General features: G+C 44.0%; 1 protein-coding gene across 15 annotated transcripts in view; it reads left to right on the top strand.

The window, feature by feature from the left end:
• The window catches only part of Cyrib (CYFIP related Rac1 interactor B), a 135657-nt gene that overhangs the window by 32359 nt on the left and 78694 nt on the right, over positions 1 to 24604 (top strand). For 8 of the 15 annotated variants that reach the window (XM_058585733.1, XM_058585736.1, XM_046464657.1 and 5 more), the window contains exon 1: positions 22571 to 22702. The gene's annotated coding sequence lies outside the window, so the exon portion shown is untranslated. Of the gene's footprint in view, positions 1 to 223; positions 277 to 22570; positions 22703 to 24604 lie in introns of those variants that run through there. The other 7 variants (XM_046464656.2, XM_058585734.1, XM_058585731.1 and 4 more) reach the window with 1 other exon arrangement.

Raw genomic sequence — 24604 nt, 5'->3', positions numbered from 1 at the left:
ACTTGCTTAACTTCTCTGAATCATCATTTCTTTATTTGTAATACCCCTGATTGTTTTGAGTATTACATGAAACTAGTGTGAAAGAACCCCGTAACAGTCTGTAAAATGCTACTTGGACTTGTTATTCCCAATGTATCCGGTTTAGGGAAAAGGAACAGTGACCAGAACTTACTGGGAGCCGTGTGCGTTGTAACTTGATTAATCCTCTGTAACTCTTTTACAGGAGAAGGCACTGAGGCCCGGAGTTGGAGTCATTCGTTCAAGGTTACCACGTTGGTAAGTAACAGACTTGGGATGTGACCGTGGCCTTGTGGCCTCCAAGCCTGTGCTCTTCATCACTTCACCGAGGAGGAGTTAAAGCGGTGGCTGTGGCCTGGGGGTGGGTGTGAGTTCAGCAGCAGCAAAAGCCTCTGCCTCTTCAAGTCAGAACACACACCTTCTTCCATTTGCTCTGTGGATCTCTCTTGTGATTATCAGATCCGATTTTTATTCTAAATAACGATGATTTTGGAGGGAAGGTGACATTTCCAGCCTTCCTATTATCCATATTGAGAGTAGTAGGTCATACTTATGCATTTTTTTCTGGATGTAGACTCTGTGCTAAGCACTGTACAGGAACTGAGCCTAAGAGCAGCCCTACAAAGTTGAGGTTCGAAGAAGGAAAGTCCCTTGCCCAAGGTCACTGTGTTAGGACAGGGTGGAGCCTGTCTTCAACCTCAGTGGTCTTGTCACACCATAGGCCCTCGTGGAAGACCACGAGGCTCTGTGAGCCTCTCTTGGAGCCTGGGTGCCCTCTGCCTGACGGGTACTTCTGGCCTGTCTCTTCTGACCTAGTCTTCTTACTGCCCTCCATTTGGCCTGCTGGCCTTGGGTGAGACTTCACCATAGAATGGAGACGCTTGACCGAAAGCCTGGTGGCACTCTGCTAGGGCATGCGACTTGGATTTGAGTGGAGCTATACATCCTGTAGAACGCGCGAAACTTAATCACGCAGCTTGAGGAATTTTTAATATGTTGCAGCCCTCTAGCCACCCCTAAGCCAGGGTGTTCTGTACGCCCATCCTGCCAGGAAGGTCCCCCATGTCCCTTGGCGGTTAATATTGCCTAAGAGATAACCATGATTCTGACTCTATCATCATAGATGCATGTTTCTTATTTATCAAGACCCAAACATACCTGCTCGACAAAAACAAAACCAAGTACAAGTAAAAACAACGCTTTGACAGCGTGGGTGACCCTGTCATTCCACCTGATGGGTGTCTCTCTTGGAGTGTGTGTGAATAGGGGCCACGGTCTGCTGTGGCCTCTGTTCATCTCTCTTCCCGCGGTTATTTGAGAGTGTGAGCATCTTGTGCCACCGAGTGTTTTTCATATTTATAGATGGTAATTATCCCACAACATGGCCCTAAATCCGAGCCAGCTCTTTCATATGGTGCTCAACCCAAGAAACCAAATTCTGCTGGAGGAAGAACTGGCAGCATTGGACCTCATGAGAGATGGTTTGTCCGTCTCCAATGCAAGACCTTATTGTGGGACTTTCAGGAGGATTTTGGACTCTTTAATTTTCATATTTAGACCCTAATCCTCGAACTAGATGCAGTTTTAATGCAGACAAAACTCAAGTGTGGGTAAGTGTTTATATTGGATTTGGTGACTTAGAACCCTTCTGGGAAATGGGGGACCAAGCTGATTTACATGAATCTTTCCTGGTACAAATGCAGAGTTGATGAAAATATAGGAATTCTATCCAGGGGAGCTTAAGAGAAAAGAAAATCCACTAGTGTCAAAAATGAAGAGAGAAATGGAAGCCCAGTGGTTGCATGTGGGCCAAAGCTGTGACCATTCCTGGGGCTTTTACATCCAGGTTGAGGCCCACAAGTCTGGAGGCTGAGGTCTTAATACCCAGTGGGTCTAGAAATGAGGTCTGGGCTCAAGGTATAATTAAATGCTCTGGAGCTTTGAAGGTCTGATCTCTTCATGATAAGACTCTAGAAAAATTCCACTGCCTGGAAATTTACCTTGAGTTGAAAAATGTCAGCAATGAGAAGTTAAAAACCTGGCACTGAACCATATGTAGTTGTAGGATATATGTGGATATTTGTATATGGATATGTGTGTGTGTGTGTTTGTGTGTATGAACCCAGGAACTTACACTTGTACCTGCTAGGTGAGTACCCTACCACTGAACTAAATCTTCAGCCCTTTTTATTTTATTTTATTTTGAGACACAGCTTTGATATGTTGTCCAGGCTGATCTTGAACTTATGATTTTCTTGCCTCCTCCCAAGTCACTGAGATTACAGGTGTGCATCACCACACCTGGTGTGGAACCTATATCTTTATTACTTATAAGATATGAGATCCTTCTACCTGAGCAGTTAACCCTAGTAAGTGGTCTAATACTATAGAATCCCCTAAAACCAACACAAAATCACTCCATAGGTATATTTGAATAATCTATACCCAGTGAAACTCCCACAGGAAAAACTAACTTTTCTGAAGATGAGTCTACAATTGAAAACTAAAAATTAGGAAACCAAGCATTCCAACTTGGAAATATTAGAACATTCTAAGAGAGACTATAAAGTAGTATATTTAAAATAATTAAGGAAAAACAGTGAGCTGGGTGTGGTGGTGCATGCCTGTAATCCCAGCTTCTTGGGAAACGGAGGCAGGAGATCACAGTTTGAGGCCAGCCTTGGCATTTAGCGAGACTCTGTCTCAAAACTTAAAAAATAAAAAGGATTGGGATGTAATTCAGTGGTAGAGCACTTGCCTTGCATACATGAGACCATGGGTTCGATCCCCAGCAATGCCAAAAAAAATAAAAAAGGAATAATGATACCAAAGAGGTAAAGAGTTGTGAAAAAAAGAATATTAGAAAAGAAACCAAACTGAAGTGAGAAACAATATAATTAAAATCTAACCAAAGAGTTCAATGAAAGACTAGACATAGCTAAAGAGAGAATTAGTAAACTGGAAGGTAATATTAACAGTTAACTTTTATTAAGTATATAGTATGTGCCAGATATCATTCTGCATACTTTACTCAATCCTAAGTACAAAATTATGAGGAGGCAGTGTCATTATCATCTGTTTTATAGATGAGGAAATTACGGCACTTGCCCAAGATAAGTGATAGAGCTGGACTGTTTAATGTAGCCTTGAGCCTGCACTTGCAATCACTACACCACAAGAAATCAGCAGGAAATCAGCAGTAAATAATAAAGAGATGGAAATATGAAAGGATAGAAAAGAAGCATAGAGGATACTACTTAAGTCTACGTACAGGGACTAACGGAGAGGTGGTATAGAAAACATAGGGGTTAGATGGCCTTTGAGGTTTCTTCCTGTCATTAAGTTTTAAGAATTTGTAACCAGGTGGGGGGCGGGGGGGGTCACTGGGATTATGACTCATTGATAGAGCACTTGCCTGGCACATGTGAGGCACTGGGTTTGATCTTCAGCACCACATAAAAATAAGTAAATAAAGGTATTGTGTCCATCTACAACTAAAAAATATTTTTTTAAAAAAGTAATTTGTAACCAGGTCAGCATCAAAGGCAGAATACTCAGTGAAGGGTGGTATAGCCTCAGTTTCCCCTGTAGTATGCATTAATATGCTGGTAAATATTCGAAGCAGGCTCTCTGGGGAAAAAGTCCTGATCAGTAGCAGTTGCTGATTCCTGTGGTGTCCATACTTCCACAAGAAGATGTTGCTGTACTTGGGGTTGGGAAGAAATGAGCAGGCAGGTCTCTTGAGCCAGTGTGAGCTCATACCACTGGCGCTCACAGCCACTGGATTTTAAGCTCTCATTTGTGGTTCTCAGGGACTAGAAGAGACAATGGAACAAGAGAGGAGGAGCAGTGCTCTCCTTTCTTCCCTTGTATTTAAAAACAAAACAAAAAGCTGTTTTTTGAATGTGGGCAGAGCAACTGGCATATTTCTTATGCTACTGGTGAGTGTGAAAATCAGTACAACCTCTTTGAAGAGCAATTTGGCACAATCTGCCAACATGGTAAGTGCATGTACCCTCTGACTGTGCAGTGCTATATCAAGGATCGTATGACCTTATATCTTATGATTTTTCTTAGTTATCACGTGGGTGAAGGTGTGTGTGATGTTTATTCATCATCTGGAAGAGTGAGACTCTGGGAGCAACTTAAATAGACATCAGTAGAGAATTGACTAAATATATATCATTAAAGTAGAATGCTGTGCTATGTTCAAAGTAGTTAGTGTCCTATATGTGAAGAATGAATGGTTTCCAGGATATGCACTTAAGCTAAAAAAAAAAAAAAAAAGTCAATGTATAGCTGATGTCGTGGCACACTTCTGTATTCCCAGTGACTTGGAAGGCTAAGGCAGGAGGATTGCCAAGTGTGAGGCCAGCCTCAGCAAATTAGCGAGGCCCTAAGCAACTTAGTGAGACTCTGACTCAAAATAAAAAAAAAATAATAAAATGGGCTGGGAATATGGCTCAGTGGTAAAGTGCCTGTGGGTTCAATTCCCAGTTTAAAAAAAAAAGTTAATGTATAGAAAAGGATGTGTGGTATGCGGTCATATGTGCAAAAAGAGGGGTATAAGTGCTTTTACACACCTCACCCCACACAGACACAGACACATGGTTGATTATGCCTAGACTATAGATGGAAAGAGACTTAAAAAAGAAAGAAAGGTGTTTGGGGGACCTCACACTTCCTAGAGAAAGGAAAGGGGATTATGGGACTGAGGTGGACAGAAGTCTTCTGACTATACATCTTTTTTTTTTGGAGGGGGGGGACATTTATTTTCCCAGTACTGGGGCTTGAACCAAAGGCTTGGCACATTTTATTTTGGAAGTTTTTTTTTTTTTTTGGTGTGTATGTGTGTGTTTTTTAAAGCATATAGTAGTTTTTGCATTAAAACTAAATTGGTTAAAATTGCTTGGTTGGGGGTCTTTACCATGAAAGCCCTTCCTTCTTTAGAGGGGGCTAGCAGGGCTTCTTGGTGGAGCCTCTAACCCACAATGGGAAACCGGCATTTAGTGAGCTGGGGCCAAGCCCCCGGCACATCCCTGTGCTGTCTGGCTTAGTCTTCAGTCGCCCAAAGGGCTGTAGGTTTCTTCGTTGCCTGGCTGATGAGCAATAATGGTGGACTTCATTTTCAAGGAGATGGGAAGAAAGTAGTTATGCAAGGTCCTGGGATGTGAGCAGAGGAAGTGCAGTTCCAGAATGTCCTGGGGGAGTTTCAGAAGCAAAGGTGATGTGGCTGTGTTGTAGGGGATGGGCAAGGCACCCAAGACAGCAGGAAACCGTTTTATTTGGCTGCAGCCAGGTTCAGAGGGCACAGCTTTCGCTGTAATCAATGAATCCCCTGAACCCCGAGTTCAGGTAGTTTCAGAACTTTATACCCAGCATGTAAGGAGAGGGGCTCAGAAGTTCAGAGTCTGAAGAAGTTCACATAAAAGCAGCTTTTCCTTTCACTGTTCAGGGCAACTTAACCCTTCAAGGGCAACACCTGAGAAGTGGGGAGCTGCTTCTCCCCCTTTCTTTCCTCCCCTTCCAGCCGTTACCGGGGGGCCCAATTGGTAACTTCTTTTATCTTAGAAATGTAGACATCTCTGTGAAGCCCCAGCTCAAGGCCAGAGGCCTTGTTAAAGGTTCTGACTTTTTTTTTTTTTAATCAATTTTTGCACTTGCAAACACACTTCTACAAACGACTATACTGGATAATGTTTGTGCAAATCAAGTGAAGGGGCATCCAGCACCTGGAGTGCTGATTTCTTGCCCAGCCAGTGGCCAAGTAATAGAGCCACAGGAAAACAGGAAGTTTACCTGCTGCATTGAACTCTTCTGTAGAGACTCTTTTGCTGATAGTCCTAAAATCAGTTATGGTGAAGATTTCTGGAGAAGCTCAGTTAAGATTTTCTGTGGGGGAGGGGGTGCCACTACAGCTGCCGTTAGCAATCTGAGGTATCCAGAAGGCATCTCAAGCCTCCCTACCTCCTGCCACTGGTCTTGGCACCTCCCCTGGAACCACATGCAAGGGATTCCGTCACTATTAATTCTTCCAACTGTAAGATTCTTTGCTCTGGAAAGTTGGAGCTCTTTCTGGAACAAATGAACCTCCAGTGTGTTCAGAAAACAAGAAGCAAGGAGAATCTGTCCTGCAGTGTCCCCCTTCTCTGACTTAGTTTTTATCTTCCCAGTTCTGTTGAGGATGCATCGTCAAAGTTCCCAGAGACAATTAACTTCCATTCACGGAAAAAGAGTGACCTTTAGGACTTTTCCAGAGAAAATAGATGTTCCCAGAAGAGCTTGTATTGTTGCTCTTGTTGTCCACGGTAGGCCACATGCCCATCCACCACCAAGTGTTTTCTAGAACACAGGTCTCCTCCTGCCCTCTCTCCTGTTGTCATTTGGACATAAACTCAGGAAGTGGGTCATTCATCTGGAAGGGCTGTTTTTATGATGATGCTCTAGTTTGATCACAATAGTCCAAGTGGGCAGGAAAATGGGAAAGACGAGAAGCAGCCCCACAGAAGCTGAGGGGTCTGTTACTGGTGTCGTGTCGTCTGTAACAATCCCATGAAGTTCTCCAAAGTGGGGCTCGTTTGACCTTAGCACTTTGCTGGGCTCCAGACAGTTATTTTGTGCTGAAGTTTCATTGCCCGCTCTGCCGCAGGGGATGCCGAGGTTTTAGTTTACCGGAAGGTGAATGTGAATCTGCAGTGGTATCTGACTCTCCCAGATTCTGTCTTCGGTGTCTGAGCAGCGGTGGAGAGTATGCCCTGGGAGGCCTTCCTCATGCCCCTTCCTGTGCTCCTGCTGCACTCTGTGGATTTTAATTAGAGTGATTACTCCACTGGCCTCACATGCTGGCCGTGGTGTGTGGCTGTCTCTGTATCAGACAGCCAGGGTCTGGGAGGCTGGTGGGGCTTATCTGGCCTCATCTGTGGGTAGCCAGCGTAGAGCATGTCGCAGCCTTTCAGGTTTCATGAGTCAGGATTCTTTCCATCTCCAAACAGAACCCCAACCCGAACTGGTTTCTGTAGAAGAGGAATTTTGTTGGTTTATTTAATTGAAAAAATCTAGAGATGGAATTTAAGGCATGGAAAACCCAAGGCTTAAACGGTTATTACTGAGCTTTACCCAGTTTTTCACCATCTCTCAGTGCTGCCTAGATTTTGTTTTTGGATTGTGGTATAAGAGGGCTGTTAGCAATTCCAGCAGTTCCACTTTCCCAATAGTTCAACCAAAGTCTCAGATCCGAGTGTCGCTGTTTTTGATTGGTCTTTTTTGGGTAACATGCACATCCCTGAACCAATCGCTGTGGTGAGATTCTCTGGTTGGCCTTCTTGGATCAATTGTCTACCCCTCAAAGAAGCTAGGCTGGGGTCTACACGTCCTGGGGCACAAGGACTGAGAAAGGGGAGCCGGGTGTAACCCAAGCCAGTCCAGGAACCATTTGTGAATGGTGGGTAGGCAAAAGAAAGGAGGTCCAATAGAGTAGGTTTTTAATCAGTGTTTACTCGATGAATGAATTAACAGATGAATGAGCAACCGGGAGCTTGCTGCTGATTCTGTGAGCTGGTCACACAATACTCCAAGTGGGGTTTTAACAGATGGAGCCTTTACAGAGAGGAGAGATAGAAGGGAGCCCTGAAATCAAGTCATTGAATTAGTGGAAATATTTAGCAAGAAGCAGGAGACGGATATGTGGTAGCTGATTCCAGATGTCTGAAGGGCATTCGTGGAGAAGGAACGTTTGTCATCTTCCTACTTCATGGCAGAGGCGCTGGTTAGAGACTTTAATCTTATCACCTCACTTTTATTTTTATTAGACAGTCAATTCACGTTGAGTGTAGAAAATCCAAAAAATGCCCAAGAAAGAGAAAAATGAAAATTTTACCACCTAGCGCTAATTGCTATTAATATTTTGATATGTAGACTTCCAATCTTTCTTCTCTAGAGTTGCATTTTAAAACATTCTTATTTAATTGTGTGTGTGGTGCTGGGGATTGAACGCATGGCCTTGTGCATGTAAGGCAAGCACTCCACCAACTGAGCTGTATCCCCAACCCTCTTACTTCATTTTGATAATTGTGTTTGTCAGAGAAAAAAAAAACAAAAAAAAACTGTGGCTCAGAGAATTCAGGAATCCGCTTGAGGTCCAAGACCTAGGCACTGATAGGGTTAGAATTCAGTCTTCGGGTCTGCCTGAGGCTCAGAGCCCTCTCCCTTTCTAGTCTGTGATTTAACTGCTGCATAGCCAGGAGGCTACTCAATATTAGGGTTTCCCTCGAGTTCTGGTCTGAGAATCTCGATTTTATCACTGGTTGTATGTCCACTCACTCATCTTCACTCGTTTACTCAGGACTTTTCACTGGGTGCTTTCTGGGTGCCAGGTGACAGCCTCTTTTGCCTTTTGGTTTTGTTATCAGATGCCCTTCTTTTATGGCTTTATGGCATCCCTACAGGAAAGAGCTACCATCTCTCCCCAGAGACACTGAACAATATTTCTGAGCTTCGCTATGATTGGACCATCTCAGGGCATGTGTCTATCCCTCAACCAATGATGGTGAACGATGGGGTAGCACTGATTGGTTTAGATCATTCAGGATCTACCTCCAGAACAGGAGGTGAAGTTGTCCTGACTGAGGGATACTGGTTGATGTGGGGAAGGGAGTAGATGTTGACAGAGGCTGTGACAACCTCTCGGTGGTGGTTGGACGTGCTGGGACCAGCAAACAAGGTAAGGCGTTTTCTCTTTTCATAGGACACTCACCTTCTTAGTACACGAACGTTACATTCCTGGAATGCTAGGCACTTTCATGTATTTGCCCTCTTAGTTCTAATAGCATCCCTGTCAAGTAGGTGGCTGTTTCCATTTGACAGATGAGGAAACAAGTTTAGAGAGGTCAGGCTGCTGCTGGCAGCCCCCCTCCTAGGAAGCTGGAGAGAGGTGTCTCTGGGATGGTTGTTGAGAAAATAGATTGTTAATAGAGATCCTGAAAAGATTTGTCTAATGACTTCCATGATAAGCAGGACCTTGGGAATAGTTACTGCTTTTCATTTTAAGATTTTACTAGGGAAATCCTGCCTGCTCTTTTTCTTTAACCAGCTATGGACGGGAGGAAAACTCCTCTCTCAGGTTTAGGTAGGCAGTGGGTAATTGAATGAGCTTCTAAGAAAAGCAGAACCATTGTCAACAAACAATGCTCACAAGAGATGGTTGCATTAGATACTTTTATAAAAATGGCTTCTCTCTCCTTTTGACTTTTCTGCCTGAGGCTGCCATTAGCTTTTAAGGCAGTAGAGTAACTATTATGTAATTATATATAACGCTTCTTTCCCCTGGGCCCAAGTTAGCTTGTGCCTTCGAAAAACAGATCACCTTTTTTTATTTCCCCTTGCAAAGAGTTTACATAAAGCTAGTCTGATTCTTAAAATGCTAAAATGAGGACAAACAAGCTAGGTTTTCTGGTTTTCTCCAGACTCTGCAGAGACGTAAAATCCCACAGGGCAGATAGATGATGTGCTGAAAGTTGTGTGCTGGTGGCAGAATATGTTGCCACTGCGTCTGCATCCAGCACATGTGACCTGCACTTCCTCTGTCAGGTGAAAGGGTGCTCCTCCATTCCTCACTCGCTTCTCTCCCAGAAAACATAATTTCTCCCTGGAAGAAATTAAACAGAGATGGGGAAATCCAAATGACGGCTGGGACCAGTTGACAAATAAACTTTTCAGCTTAGGTGCTGTGATTTTTGAGTTCTTCTGTTTTTCATTTTTTTTCAGATTATTACTAATGATAATTAATTTACCTATCCACATTTTATTAAGTTGTCTACTGTGCTTTGGGTCTTAGAGTGGGGCAAAGTGCAGTCTTCTTCAGTAGTAGCCTCTAGTTGCCCTCCTCCAACCAAATTTCACCTCTGTTTGTTCACATCAGTATGATTTTGGGGTTCTGATTTACTCCAGGCCTGGCAAACTTGTTCAACTGGACCTAGGAAAGGTAGGAAGTAAAAAAGTAAATAGCTGGGTGTGGAGGCACAGGCCTGTAATACCAGCTATTTGGGAGTCTGAGACAGGAGGATCACAAGTTGGAGGCCAGCCTCTGCAACTTAGTGAGACTGGGTCTCAACAAATAAAAAGGACTGAGGGTGTAGCTCAGTGATACAGTATCCCTAGGTTCAATCCCCAGTACCCCCTCGCCCAAATAATACAAGAAAGGCCTGAGGGCTAAAATCTGTTTTTAAATGGCAGTTAAAGACTGGAAAGTTAGGGTTGCTGGGCTCATTGTGACCCTCGAGCATCACCACAGCAAAATCTTGCTATCCTAACTGATGTAACCACTGCTGCCATAGAGGGAACAAGATTATGGAACCTGGGAGAGGTCATTGGGTGTGTGTGTGTGTGTGTGTGTGTGTGTGTGAGAGAGAGAGAGAGAGAGAGAGAGAGGGAGGGAGGGGTGGGGAGAATATGTTGCTTCATTCTCTATGACAGTAGTTCCCAAATTGTCTGCAGATTAGAATCACCTAGTGATATTTAAAAATTCCCAAGACCACACACTAGATGAATTAATTAACGAAATTCTGGGAATGGGGTGGAGACAAGCATTAGTTGTCTTTAAGTGTTTCAGCTGATTCATGATTCAGAAAACACTGTCACATGAGAAATATAATAGTATCATTATTATTTGAAGAGGAGTGGGATAATGGTAGTGAGAGGGACAGGAGCCACTACAGTGGCTGCTGCCTCTGTGCATGTAGGTGCCTGCTGCTGTAGGTGCCTGGGGGAACCTGGGAAATGTGCATGTCTACTTGTTTGTTTGTTTGTTTTCCCCTCCTGTAGCACACATAGCTTCTCACAATTTTTTTAGTGATGGGAGAGAGTTGTGTCATGACTGTTTTACAAATAGTCTCAGATCTAGTCTTTACTGTGCTTTGTAGGTAGATGGAGAGGAAAGAAAGGGGCCATACCTTTCCAATGTCAGCACGGAGTTGGCTGGCTCAGATTGTCAGAAAAAGACCAGAAAGAGGAGGTTGCTGGGCTTTATCATATTGACCCTAGAGGGACCACTATGTTTATCCTTAGGCTGAGATTTAGGTGTCTTTGTTGTCATAGCATAACCTGTCCCATCCTGATGGCTACAACCATCCATTTAAGAACCACAGCAGATTCAGGAGTCAGCATATTTTGTGAAGTTATAAATTGAGGGTGAGTTTATTTTGCTTTGTGGCTTGGAAAGAGAAAAGAGTGGATGTAGTAAACCAGGCTATTAATCTTGGGTTGGTGGATTCAGCCATCAAAACCACTGTGCATGTGTCTCAAAGAATCAGTTTAAATGAATTAATGAATTATTACCTGTGTTTTTGTAGCACTTTTCTCAATGGATACAGTGTTATGCAAACCTCACAGCATGGCTAGTATGGTGGGCACCCCGGGAGGATTGCAGAGGGTAAATGGGACTGCAGCAAGTTACCATGAGGTGGAAAGAGAAACTAAGTTACATTGAAATGCTTATTCAACAGCATAGAGGTCTCTGACCTGTGGCTCCACGTGTAGGTAGGGGCTTGGCAGAAAGCCAGGAGTGCTAGGGAAGTTGTTCCTAGCAGAACAAACAGCTTGGGCAAAGACACACCAGCAGCAAGTTGTATTTACAGGAACTCTGTAAGCAGTTAGTATCACTGCAGGTGACACCATTCCCCACTGCTGTGGGTGCCTGGGGGAACCTGGGAAATGTGCATGTCTACTTGTTTGTTTGTTTGTTTTCCCCTCCTGTAGCACACATAGCTTCTCACAATTTTTTTAGTGATGGGAGAGAGTTGTGTGTAATGAAGACTACATAAGGGTCCTAATTGAGTTGTCCCCCTTTTACCCTGAAAAATAACACTGGCCATTCTGAATGTTGCACATTGCTTATTCGTAGAGTTTTCACAGGACTCCATTGATACCCCAGTGGCCCAGACTGATCTTTGGAAATGAATTCAGCAGTTTTCTGACAGTGTGTTGTAGATGTGAACTCCTGTGAGCTTCCCTTTGGGCTCAGGGTCCAGGCCTGGGGATTGATTGTGCTCTTGCAGACTCCTCTGGGCTCTTGAAGAAGGTTAAGCACTCTCTGGTTTTGTCTGGGTAAAAGATTGGATGGAAGGTGAATTCTGAGATTCCTTCCATTTCTAAAATTAGGTGATTCATTCAGAAATTCTGACGCAGGCACTCAGATATACAAATGGCCTTTTGTATAAAAATGTTAAATAAATACTGAAATGGGCACCATAGACCTTCTCTGTGGTCCATGGGTTGAGCAATACAAGACCCTGGGAAAGGTGACCCTTTTCTTAAACCTGTGCTTTGCCATGAAGTCACTCCAGGACTTTAGGGAGGAAGCTACCTAAACCAGTTCAGCTTCTTAACTTGGTACATATGGCGGCGTCTACTGCCTTTTTGTTCAAACCTTATGCAATATCTTTCCTTTCTCACTTCAAAAAGTCACTGTGAGAATCTAAGCTCTTTACACTTTCAGCTCATGTTGGACTTATCCCCATTGTTCTGTCTGAAGCTCTGTATTTCAAATACTAGGTCACAGAACTAGTGACTTTATCATATAGACTACTTTTGAGGGGTTGTGGCTTATCTGATTCTTTGGTTGCAGGGCTGTAGCCATATTGGAATTCAGAGTTGGGTTAAAACCCTAGGACTGGGCTAACTCAGGAGCAGTGGACAGATGCCATCTCCTTAACTGGCTGCAACTGTGTACTGAGTGCATCCTCATGTCAGTTACTGTGCTAGGCTCAGTGCTTGCACTGGGGAATAGAGGCAAAACAGCATGGCCTCTGCCCTGGAGGAGCTCCCAGTGTTCCAGGGACTGCACAGATAACCATTAATGACCGTGATGATCTGTGCTGTGAACAAGAAGCTCTGAGATACTCGTAGCAGGGCATCTGACCTGGTTTGCTCAAAGTGGCAATTGCTGGACATGATAAAGAGTCCAGGCAGGCGGGTGGGGGCTGTTAAGAGGAGCATAGGATCCCAAGTGCAGAGTGGGGACAGAGGAAAGGGTCAAGATTTAGCCCACAAACAGCATGAGTGTCCCTGTGATGTGGTGAAATGCAGGACAAGGTTTTCCTTGGACATCTTATTACCATCCAGTCTCCTCTTTCCTCCCAAAGTAGGAAGGAACATCCTACTTCCCCATGTGACAAAGGATAGAATGGTTGACTAATTGGGTAATGATGTTGGTGGCACATCAGTTAGCCTTAGTATGTGGCCAAGATGCATTTTTCTTGTATCTAGAGCAATAGAAGACTCTGGGCCCATGGCACATGCCTATAATCCCAGTAACTCTGGAGGCTGAGGCTGGAGGATTACAGTTCTAGGCCAACCTCAGCAACTTAGTGAGACCCTCAACAACTTGAGACCCTGTCACACAATAAAAAAATGAAAGGACTGGAGATGGAGCTCAGTGGTAAAGCAGCCCTGGGCTCAGTCCCCAGGACACACACACACACACACACACAAAACTTTGGACTGGTGAGAACAGTAACATGTACCAGCCCGGAATGCCCCTTTGTTCTCAAACTCACCAAAGCTTCTATTGATTGAAGCAGCTAATGGGGAAATTTATATCCACCTGGGAATAGTTTAATAGCTATTAGCTTATAAATCAAAGTTCAAGGTAAACTGGCTTTTCCTTATTGACATGATATTACCTAGTCTTCTTTCTGCCCCTGTGATTCTGTTGACATTAATATAGTAACAGCCACCAGCCACAGTCTTCTTTCTTTGAGTGCCTCCTGTCCTTCTTTATGTTCTTCATCTCCTTTGGCTACTTCTGATGCTTTTCTTTTTCTTGTTTTTTTTTTTTTTTTTGTCTGTTTGTTGTTGTTTGTTTGTTTGTTTTTGGGGGGTTTTTTTTGGTATCAGGGATTCAACCCAAGGCACAACCCCAGCCTCATTTTTACTTTTTGTTTTGAGACAGGGTCTCAAATGTTCAAAACATTAGAAAAGAACATATTTCATTTGTGCTCTCACCCTATTATCATTGAGTTTTAACTTCTCTGATCCTTTCTGCCGTTTCCCCATATGAATATGTATTGTATATGGATGCTACTCAGTTATACAGACCGTTTTGTACTTTGCTCTTTTAATGTAATATTCACACTTTTTCAATCGATAGATGTTAACTGGGTTCCTGCTATGTACCGGGTTTTGTTTTAGGGGTTAGGAATGCATCAGAGAACAAATCAGACTAAATCTCTGCTGTCGTGAACCTAGGTCTGGAGAGAGATGGTGAATAATGTTGAGAGGGGATAATTTATGGAAAAAGTCTTCTTTAGTCCAGAGTAGGATTAATGAAGATTGGAAATGTTAATTTATAAGAAATTACACTTTTTCATCTTTCTACCTTTTCCCTATATACTTACATGTTATCCTTAATATCAATGATTATAATTTATTTAGAACCTTAGGACTATACAACTTTAAATCTGGAGAGAACTTCTGAGTTACTGAGCAGAAACCCTTCATTTCTGAGACAAGGAAACAGAACAGAGAAAAGAATTGACTTGCTCGGAATCTCATAGCTCCTTGGTAGTAAAGCAGGGTCTTTAAAATTAAAAATAGTCATTAAACAAAGTTTTTCAGAACACTACTATGCTCTTTCCCCACTGTGGGAATTTTAATTTGTTTCTGATTTCTATTGTAATGAACAACTTTATAAACACCATCTTAGTGAAAGTAGCAAATTCATTAATAAAAATCATAGAAAAGACTAATGTTTATCGAGTACATTCATTTGCCAGGAACTATGCTAAGTGCTTTACATGAAATAAATAACTTGCTTCTGACAGTGAGGACCATTACTTTCATCTCTTTGCAGACCTGGCTGAGCCTTCTGACTCAGCCCCTGTGATCTACAGCCTTCCAAGATTGAATATTGTTTTAGTCAGCTTTTTTGCCACTGTGACCAAAAGACCTGACAAGAACAATGTAGAGGAGGAAAAGTTTATTTTGGCTCATGGTTTCAGAGATGTCAGTCCATAGATAGCTCACTTTGTAGTTCTGTGCCCAAGGTAAGGCAGACCATCATGGTGGAAGGGCATAGTAGAGGAGAGCAGCTCAGGACATTGTAGTAGAAAGCAGAGAGAAAGAGAGAGAGTGCACTCTGCTTACCAGAGATAAAATATGAACCCCAAGGAGTGACACTGGCAAATTAAATTTTTTTATTGTGTGCATGTATGAACATGTAACAAAAGATCCCACCATTATGTACAACTATAATGCACTAATAAAAAATGTGGGAAAATATAAACCCCCAAAGGCACACCCCCGTGACCTACCTCCTCCAGCCACACCCTGCCTGCCTTTAGTTACCACCCAGTTAATTCATATCAGTGGATTAATCCACTGATTAGGTTACAACTCTCATAATTTCATTTCATTTCACCCCTGAATGTTCTTGCATTGTCTTACCCGTGAGCTTTTGTGGGATACCACTATATAAACCATAAGAAATATTAAAATAGCAAATGTCAAGTCCCATCATAATCAGTAATATATGTTTATTTAAGAGCGTACCAAACATTTAAACTTTGCTGAGTTTTTACATGTTAGTTTTAACTGTATGTAATTGTATGTAATTGCTGTTTTTTTAATGCCTAATGACATTTTGAACATGGGAAATTTCATATGTTCCTATTATTTCGTTAATTTAATAACTATTATTAAGTGACTACTGTGTCAGTCTTAGGGATGAGTACTGTAGCATTTTAAATGGAGCTTGGACACTGAGAGGTTTAGTTAATATTTACTGAAAGAAAGGAAGAAAGAGGGAGGGAAAGCAAGGAAGGTGGAGTGGTTGATGCGGAGCCAGCACCTGCTGGGACCAGGGCTCAGCTCCTGCCTCTGCCTGCTAGAACCTTTGCCACCTTCGTCAAGATACTTGTGCTCTTTCCCACTCACTTTTCTCGTCTGGAAACAAGGGGTAATGATATATCTGTCATAATGTTGTAAGGCTGAAGTGTAAATGGGTGGAGATCATTTTGTACAGTGCCAGCTGAAATGTAGCAATTGACAGGGATATTGGAGGCAATAGTTCCATCTGTCATTATATTTCAACCAAATTCTTTCCTCCTAAGCAGATTTCTGTTGAGTATATAAAAGAATTTTTAGAATGGCATTGATAAATTGATGACCCTGACTATGATGAGGGGTTCTTTTTCTCTTAGGTAAAGCTTTCATCAAACTCTGATGGTGTGATCTGGAAGGTGGGCGGAGCAGCAGCGCTTAACCTCTGTTTGGCTTTGGGGTCACTGAAGGGTGAAGCTCAGAAATGAATGGCACACTCAGACATTCTTCTTCTTTCTCTTCCTCTGGTGCCATCCCTGAATTTATGGCATCTTGTCCCCACCTTCAGGGGAACCCCCTCCTGGGACTGTTACCCTTGCTGGGGGAGGGGATGTCATTGTCAGAGCTGAAGATGCCAAGTGGGCAGTCTTTGGTGCTGCAGAACCTCCCAGTGGGCTGGAGGAGCTATTTGTGGAGAAGGGCAGCATCTCCTGAGTGTGCCCGCTTGGATTTTTTGGCAGCCAGTGAGTCTGTAAAAGGAGCCATGGGCTTTGACGGCAAACTGCTTACAACATCAGTAACCTTTGGACCAGCCCCTTCCTCCTGGGAAAAACCTTGCCTTGGGGTTGGGCTTGGGACAGGGAAGTGAAGGCATGTGCAGAAGTCTCTTTTTCTTTTTCCAATTAAAATCTTGGCAAGAAAAAGACCTCGTCATTCTTGTCCCCTGTATCAGCAGCAGATTTGAACTTTGAGGCATTGTCCTTGCTTTATCATACTTCAGCTTTTCAGGCTGCAAACAATTTTATTTCCCTCATTGACAGGGCTTCTAATAACTCCAGGTGGTGAATGGGCTGCAGGGGTACAGTTCTGTGGAAGGCGACACTGAAGCCGTACAAACACAGGGAAACAGGAGAAGCTCCACAAGGGGAAGTGCTGGAATGAAATATTTTACCTTTACTGGGGTTGAAGAAACCTCCTCTTTAGCTTAACTCAGACTTGATTTGAGGGCATGTGTACCCAATGGGGCATTATATAGCCTTTAAAAATTATGTACCTAAAGTACCTTTCCTAAGGAAAAGTGACCAAGATATCCGTGAGACGGGACACAGAAGATTACTACTCAGACGTGGGAGCCATTTTTATAAAAATATATGGTATCTTTATATAGATACGTAAAAGACGTTTGGAAGGGTATCCACATGGTGTGGGTGGCTAGATCATGACTATTTATATTTTCTCCCTTTTGCTCATATTTCTTTTCAAATTTTGCTGCAGTCAACATGTATTACTCATACTGTCATGGTGAAAAATGTACCTGAGGCTGGGACACCCCATTTACTGACAACCTGGGCACAGGCCCTTCTTTTATCACTCAGCATGTTTATGTACCTTCCTAGGAGCTGAGCACATGGCAGGGACTGTGGGGAGCATGATAGCCCAGTCTCTGCCTTCACAGAGCTGACATTTCCGAGCTAAAAAAAAAAAAAAAATTGGGAGGGAAGGACAAGGTGCTGTGAAGGAGAAAACCAGCGTCATGGTAGGGAGTGGGCGAAGGGAGGTGGGAGCACATCTGTGGGAAGGGGGATAGGGAGGAAAGTCCAAAGGCAGCTACCAGAAAGTGTGTTTGAAGTTCTGAGAAGGAACATTCAATGTGAGGTGGTGGGATTTTGCCCCTTCTTGCCTATCTCTGGAAAGAACAACTTTATGGCTCTTTGGGGGTTGGTTAATGTTTTGGTAAACAACAGGAAGGTGTGGGGTTTGATTTGTTGGTTTCATTCTTGGGCTCTTTTTAAATAGCAGCTCTGATGTCATCTTTCAGTGAGGAATGAGCTTCTAGCTCTACCCAAGGGATTCCCAGGTCTCCCCTTCCCCCTCTTCTGCATTCATACAATATTCATTGGATCCTCAATCTTAATGCTACACTGAAGTCTTAGCCTTGAGCCCCTGGCTGTGATGGAGATGTTTGGAAGGTGTCTCTTTATTCAAGGATTTCTTGTTCATTCATCTAGAAAAGGAAGGGAGAAGCAGATGATAGACCCCCCTAATGTTAGATGGAGGAGAAGATTGGATGCAGAGGTAACAAAAACTATTCTGTAGGTGCTGGCACATACTGAATGGTATATTTAGTTTGAGTGCTCTCTAAGGCTATTGGCCAGTACAAATCAAGAGCCATAAAAATGTTCAAATTCTTTGACCTAGTAATTTCAATTCTGGGAATTTATGCTAAGATCGTCTTTTTTTTTTTAAGAGGAGAAATGAAACAGATGTTTATTATAGAAAATAACAGTCAAAAATGACTGTTTTGGGGTTTAGAAAGTATTTTCCAATACAGTATTTATAAGAGCTTTATAGCATTCATAGGAAGTGGGTAGATTCTTATGCCCACTGCACAGATAGGAAATTGATGTTTAGAGAGATCAAGTGAGTGGCCCTGGTTCACTGGCAGATTCGGGCTCTGAACCCCGAATGCATGTGTCATTGCCTAGAAGGTTTGGTCAAAAAGTTGAGGTCCAGTGGCAAGAATCAAGAAAGCAGAATGAGAGAACAAAGACTGGAAATAATTATTGAACTTAGCCTATGCCTCGTTCAGTCTGCAGTATTTTGTAAATTTTATCTGGGTTAATACTTAAAATACATTGTGGGGAAAACCAGGCTCTAGAAGGTTAGATAACTTGTGTGAGTTGTAGAGCAGTTTTCAGATCCTGACCGGGTGAATCCAGAACTTACAGGTGGCGTTGGTTTTGCCCTCTTGCCACATGCTTCACAAGAATGTATTGTGGGATGAGTGAATAAATGGATAAATGAACAATGGACTGGAAAGGGTTTGAAGGGTTAGGATGTGAGAACCAGTTCAATGCATAGTTAGACATCAGGATCCCCACGGATGACAGGTTCCTTCTCAGAGCTCTACAGTTTCTACACACGGGACAGTTGCCCAAGCCTGTCCCAGGAGAGTTGCACCCTTATTGTCCCTTATGGCCACACTTTTCAAACACCCTTTTTTGCCTAAAGGCTGTCTTTCCTGGCTCAGCTCATTTCTTGCAAAATGCCCAGAGCTGAGTGAATTTAGAGTAAGCCAGGCACGTAGGGTGTGGACCTTTTGCAACTGAAGGAAACTGAGCCATTTCAACATGATGAGATATTCTGCAGCTATTAAAAAAATGATAAATGCAACTGTGTAGAAATATACAAAAGCATTGGGAAATAGTTGCACATATCTGAAGATGCAGGCTAATGCAGTGTGCATACCTATGGATGAAGGTTCGAGGAGAACAGGATTGAAAATTGTGTAAAGATATTGGGATTGGATGGTGTCACCATGCATTTAGTCCGTTAAGCGAGGTAGCTTGGGATCATCCTCTGAGCTTCTGTTTCCTCTCACCCCAGATTTGACCAGTCATAGATTCCTGTAGATCCTATATCAGTATCTTAATTCTGAGGCCTATTCTTCATCCCCACTACCAGTTTCCTAGACTAGGTTCTCTTTTCTTTTTGCAGAGCTGAGGATCGAACCCAGGGCCTCACATATTCTAGACAAGAGCACTACCACTGAGTTACATCTTCAGGCCATCCTTATCGGGACCCTACTATAGCCTCACAGCTCCTGTACATTCTGTCTTACTGTAGTCCATGTTGGACACTGCGGTCCACGTGATCTTGTTAGAAAATAAATCTGATTCTGTTTCTCCTTTGCCTAGAGGCTTCTATTTACTTGTTATTGCTTTGAGGAGTTAAGCTGAAATGCCTTCGCATAACAGATGAGGCCCTTTACAGCCTCATCCCCTCAGTCTTTCCCCTAGCATGTCAGACTCTGCTCCCTCTGCCTCTGTACCTTTTCTTTTTGTCGCTTCCCCTTTCTCTAAAAGATTAAGCCTTCATAGCTGTCTCGAGGAGAGTTGGTTCTTCTGCCCTAAGTTACCACGAGTTATGCTGTGCTGAAATTGTGAGTTTACAGCCCTTCCTCTCATTTAACTCCAAGCCCCTCAAAGAACAGGACCACATGTCTCACTGTCTTCCACTCAGACCCTCAGTATGGTGCTTAGGACTTAGTAGAGGGGCAAAAACATGTGTTTTTGACAAACTATGGAGTTAACAGATTGGGTTCAGATCATGGGTCTATCACATACTGAGCCTTGGATTCCTCATTTATAAAACGGACATGAAAATAGTATTACATAGGATGACTATGAAAGACAAAGGAGGAAAAGCAAGTCAAGGACTTAGAACAGAGCCTGGCACGGGGTGAGGACTCCAGAAATGCTAGCTAGCCCTGACAATTGCGTCACCACTGAGAGGCCAGTGCCTTCATGTGAACATCCTTTCTTGGTGTCCTTCTGCTTGTTTTTGCAGTCTAAAACTTTAAAAGCTTCAGCCTCAGCTGAAATGTGATTACACTGATGAAAGATGATGAGGGATCATGGAAGAATAAATTCAGCACTTCTTGTAGGGTCTTGTTTTCTGAGCCAGCTTCCCTTCAAAGGATAATGGCAGAGTTTACTCATGTATTCTCTCACAGGCCAGGAATGGGGCTCCAGCTCATGAGGAGAGAGGTACCTCTGAGAGGGGTGCTCCAAACTCCACACAGGATTGTCCTCTTTACTGTTATCATGTATCAATGAGCTCCTTGTGCTGGTATCATGTCTGTGTTGCTCCCTGGAGATAAAATTAGGACTGATGGATGAATGTTGGTGGGTACCAGATTGCTGCTCAGTGTTTAAAAAAGGTTCTTCACAAAGGGTGCTGTTAATTACAGTACCAAGTTCCCCACAATTGAGATATTCAAGCTAAATTGGAGGTCCAGTATGGGATACCAGGGAAGAGTTCTGCTTTTAAGTGGGAGGTTGGTTAGAAGGGATGTGTGGTTTCTCAGAGCTCTTAGGCAGATGTATGAACTGTTCTTCTGGTTCAAATTAAGGACAGTGTGCACATATGGGGACTAATGGATGTAGATGTATCAGAAAAACAGACCAATGTTCTTGGATTGGATTGTGAGGACAGTTTCATCAGTATCAATATTGCACAAATACCAACTCTCCCAATTTAGTCAAAATGGATGGAAATTATAATAGGTACACTATGGAATCCCCAAGTCCTTAAGTGAGATAGTTAAGGTAAAGTTCTGAAGTCTGGGATTCTTGCTTAATGTGTGCTTTGAAAAAGCCACCTAGCCTCTCCATGGCTTCCTTAACCTGTCTTTATGTACTGTGGTGCATATTATATACTGTCTGGTCTCCATGTAACTCAAGAGGACAGGCGCTAGCTATAAGGTAAAGGCTACTCTTTAGTATTGGGGGCCAAAGAGTAATTCATTGGCCACATACAGTAAGACCAGTAGTTCCTAGAAGGATACCTATTTGACTAGAGAGGGCCTCATGATTAGGGCTTCAGAGATGGGCTTCCTGGGTCCATAAGTCTTCAGAAATCTATGCATATTTGTGTACATTCATGCATTTTCCTGGGGAGGAAAGTCCATACTTTCATGGGGTTTTCATTTGGGCATTTGACCTTGTGTTCACAACCCTTTAGTTCCATGTTAGTGATCTGCCAGCAAATTTAAAATACTCGTGGGAGAGGTAAGCTTGCTTATCCTTTACACTTTAATGTTAATGAAAACAAATCTGGGCTTTTCCAGCAGGATTTGGATGAGTTAGTTAGATAAGATATTCTGTTTTTATGTTTCATTTCATCCAAGAGTGATGGGAAGAAGGGAAGTAATGAAATGGCTGTGCCCTCTGCTACATTCAAGTTCTTGGTCCACTGGACATTTCTGTGCAGTCCACTCCAGACAAGAGTTGGCATGCCGCGATCTCAAGTGGTGTCTGGTATCTTTTCTCAGACTGATCATTTAACACCTCCCAAGGGCGTCTGCTTGATACCATCGCTGGCGATAACGGTGCATCTCTTGGCTCTGGGGAGCCTGCCAAGCGCATCTACTCATAGGTACCTGGCCAGAGAAGGAAAGGCTTGCCAAGAGCCCAGCCATTCCAGGCGTGGGGTGCTGGAATGTGGCAGCTCCGCTGGGTTCAGCACCGAGCCTGAGTGTGCGAGTCGCGAGCTCCAGTTCTTGTCCTTTCCGAGCTCGCTAACCTGAGGCAGGTCGCCGCCACTTCTGAACCTTAGTCTCCCACTGGTACAAGGAGACTCCAACCCACCTAGAAGCTCTCTCGGCGCGAAGGTGCTGCCCCTTTAAGGAGGGCGGGGGCGCGGAGGGGTGGCCCGCCCCCTTGCTCTCCGCGCGGCGACCGCGCGACCACCTGTCTCCGGCCCTGCCACGCCCCTTTCCGGAGGGGCGGAGGACTAGGGGGCGGAGAAGAAGGGCTGAGGATTTACCTTGAGGGGCGGGCGCCTGGCGCATGCGCACGGCCGGACAGGTCCGTGGCGCCCTCACTTCCTGGCATTCCCCCCTCCCCCTTCTCGCCGTTACCCTGTACATCCGGGTCACTTGCCCTCCCCGCTCGGAGCCGCCGCTGCCGCCGCCGCCGCCTAGTTCGTCGCGGCGCCGCCACAGGGGCAGGTGCGGAGGGGCTCCCGGTCCGGCCGCCGCCGCTCCCCGCTCCGGGCCCGGGGCTCCCCCTAGCGCCGTTGAGGAGCCGCCGCCGCGGCTCGAGGAGGGCGGAGGAGCGGGGCTGAGAGCCTGGAGGCTCGAGGGAGGGTGAGTGAGTGGTTTTTACCATTTTCTCCTCTTCCTCACACCCTGGCTCTCCTGCCCAGCGACCCGGGTTTGGCGGAGAGACGGTGCGGCGGGGCCCGCGCGGGACTGCTCGTGCCCCGGTCGGTGGGCCCTCCGGGGCGCCCGCCCCCGGCCCCGGCCTGCCCGGCGCTCATTCATTCGGAGCCTCTTTTCTTCTGCCTGGTGCTTGCACTTGCACCTCCTCGGGCTTGCTCGGCGCCCCCCGAATCCTGCCGCCGCCCGCGACCTCTGGCTCCCGGCGGCTCCGCGCGCGCCGACCTCGCCCCTGCCGCGGTTCCCCGCTCCCGGTCCCCGCGCAGTGCCGGCGCCCGGCTTCACACCCGGTGCCTGGGACTCCGCCGCGCAGCCCAGCCCAGCCCTCCGGCCACTGGCGGGGAAGTTGTTTTTATTGCCCCCAACACTTGGTCTTCCACCTGGGCGACCAGACCTGTGCACGTGTTGACCTTTTAATTCCCAGCGTTTAAAGTCCAGATGCTCAGTCCTAGGGTGTGGTGTTAGTGTGTTTCCAAGTCTCTGAATTTCTACTGTAATTACCCAAATCTGAGACTGTCAAACTCTCGTGAAAGTGGCAGTTGCGCTGTGTGTGTGTGTGTGTGTGGGGGGGGGGTTTCTAACTTCATGGCTATTCTGGGCCATATCGAATACCTTTTCTCTTGCTTCCTCCTCTAGAAGAGCATTTGATGAATTGATTTTTCTCTGAGTATAAAATTCGGTTTATTATTGTTGTTATTATTATTATTTTTTCCTACTGGTTCCATTACCGACTTGCAAAGTTACCTGTTAGTATTGTTTTGTCTCATCATCAGCATTTATTGAGTTCCTCCTATATGCAGAAGAATTTGGACCAATACTTCTTAACCACAAAGTGCCATTCTGGATAAGGCCAAGATTTTTGAAATTTGTTTACATTCTCCCCCTTCCTGAACTTTTTTTAGCTTGGCATCTTTTAACTCTTTAAATACTGTGTCAGAAATGTTTATCAGTACATTTTGTTTTCTTTTTAGTCTTGCAGTTTGGCATGCTGACATTGCATACAAATGTTCTGTGTAGCTGAAGGAATTTCATTCACACGGGTGTTTGGTGCCTTATTGCAAATCATTTTAGGCTAATGTACCTCAAGAGAAACACACTGATCCTTTTAATTCTTTAATTAAGTTTAATAATAGAAATAGAAGCTTTGTGTCTAGAATGACTTGATAATTGAAACCTATTTGATATATCAGCCCATTTGTAAAGTGTTGTAGTTAACTGAAACTGCCTAAACAGTGTTCATAAAATGAAATGACAGCACCCCCCATTTTTGTTGTCCATAATAACAAATGCCAAGGGAGACTTTTAATAATAAAAGTCACCTACCTATGTATCAGTATGAGAATGCTATTGCTATCAGTATTAATAGCAGCATTTTCTAACAGGCCTCTTTTTCTTGGGAGTTAGTTTTTAAAAGGGCATTGTTTGTTTGCATTTAGGTTTTGGATAGCTGCTTTAAATGGAAGATTTCTTAACTCAGTATTGCATTCTTTGTGACCAGCACAATGGTGCATACCTGTAATCCCAGCTGCTTAGGAAGCTAGTTGGAGGCAGGCCTGGGCAATTTGGTGGGACCCTGTCCCAAAATAAAGAGTGGGATTGTGCCTTAGTTGGTAGAGTGCTTGCCTAGCATATGTGAAGCCTGGAGTTCAACCCCTAAGATTACCTTCTTAGGTGTTACTTATTTTCTTGTTTTGTTAGGTAATTTTTAAATAAAATTTAAACTTTTCAATAGGTATAGTTGTCTCCAAGGAAACTCTTGCTTTGTAAAATGTTGTTGGATATATAGTATAGATTCTAGATTCTCTGTAATTGGGTAGAGACTAGATTTTT

The sequence above is a fragment of the Marmota monax genome, unplaced genomic scaffold, assembly GCF_021218885.2.
Source record: "Marmota monax isolate L192 unplaced genomic scaffold, Marmota_monax_Labrador192_F-V1.1 WCK01_AAM20220418_F8-fsc00003, whole genome shotgun sequence".
In the NCBI taxonomy this organism is placed as follows: Eukaryota; Metazoa; Chordata; class Mammalia; order Rodentia; family Sciuridae; genus Marmota; species Marmota monax.
This window is presented reverse-complemented; position numbering and strand designations above follow the sequence as displayed.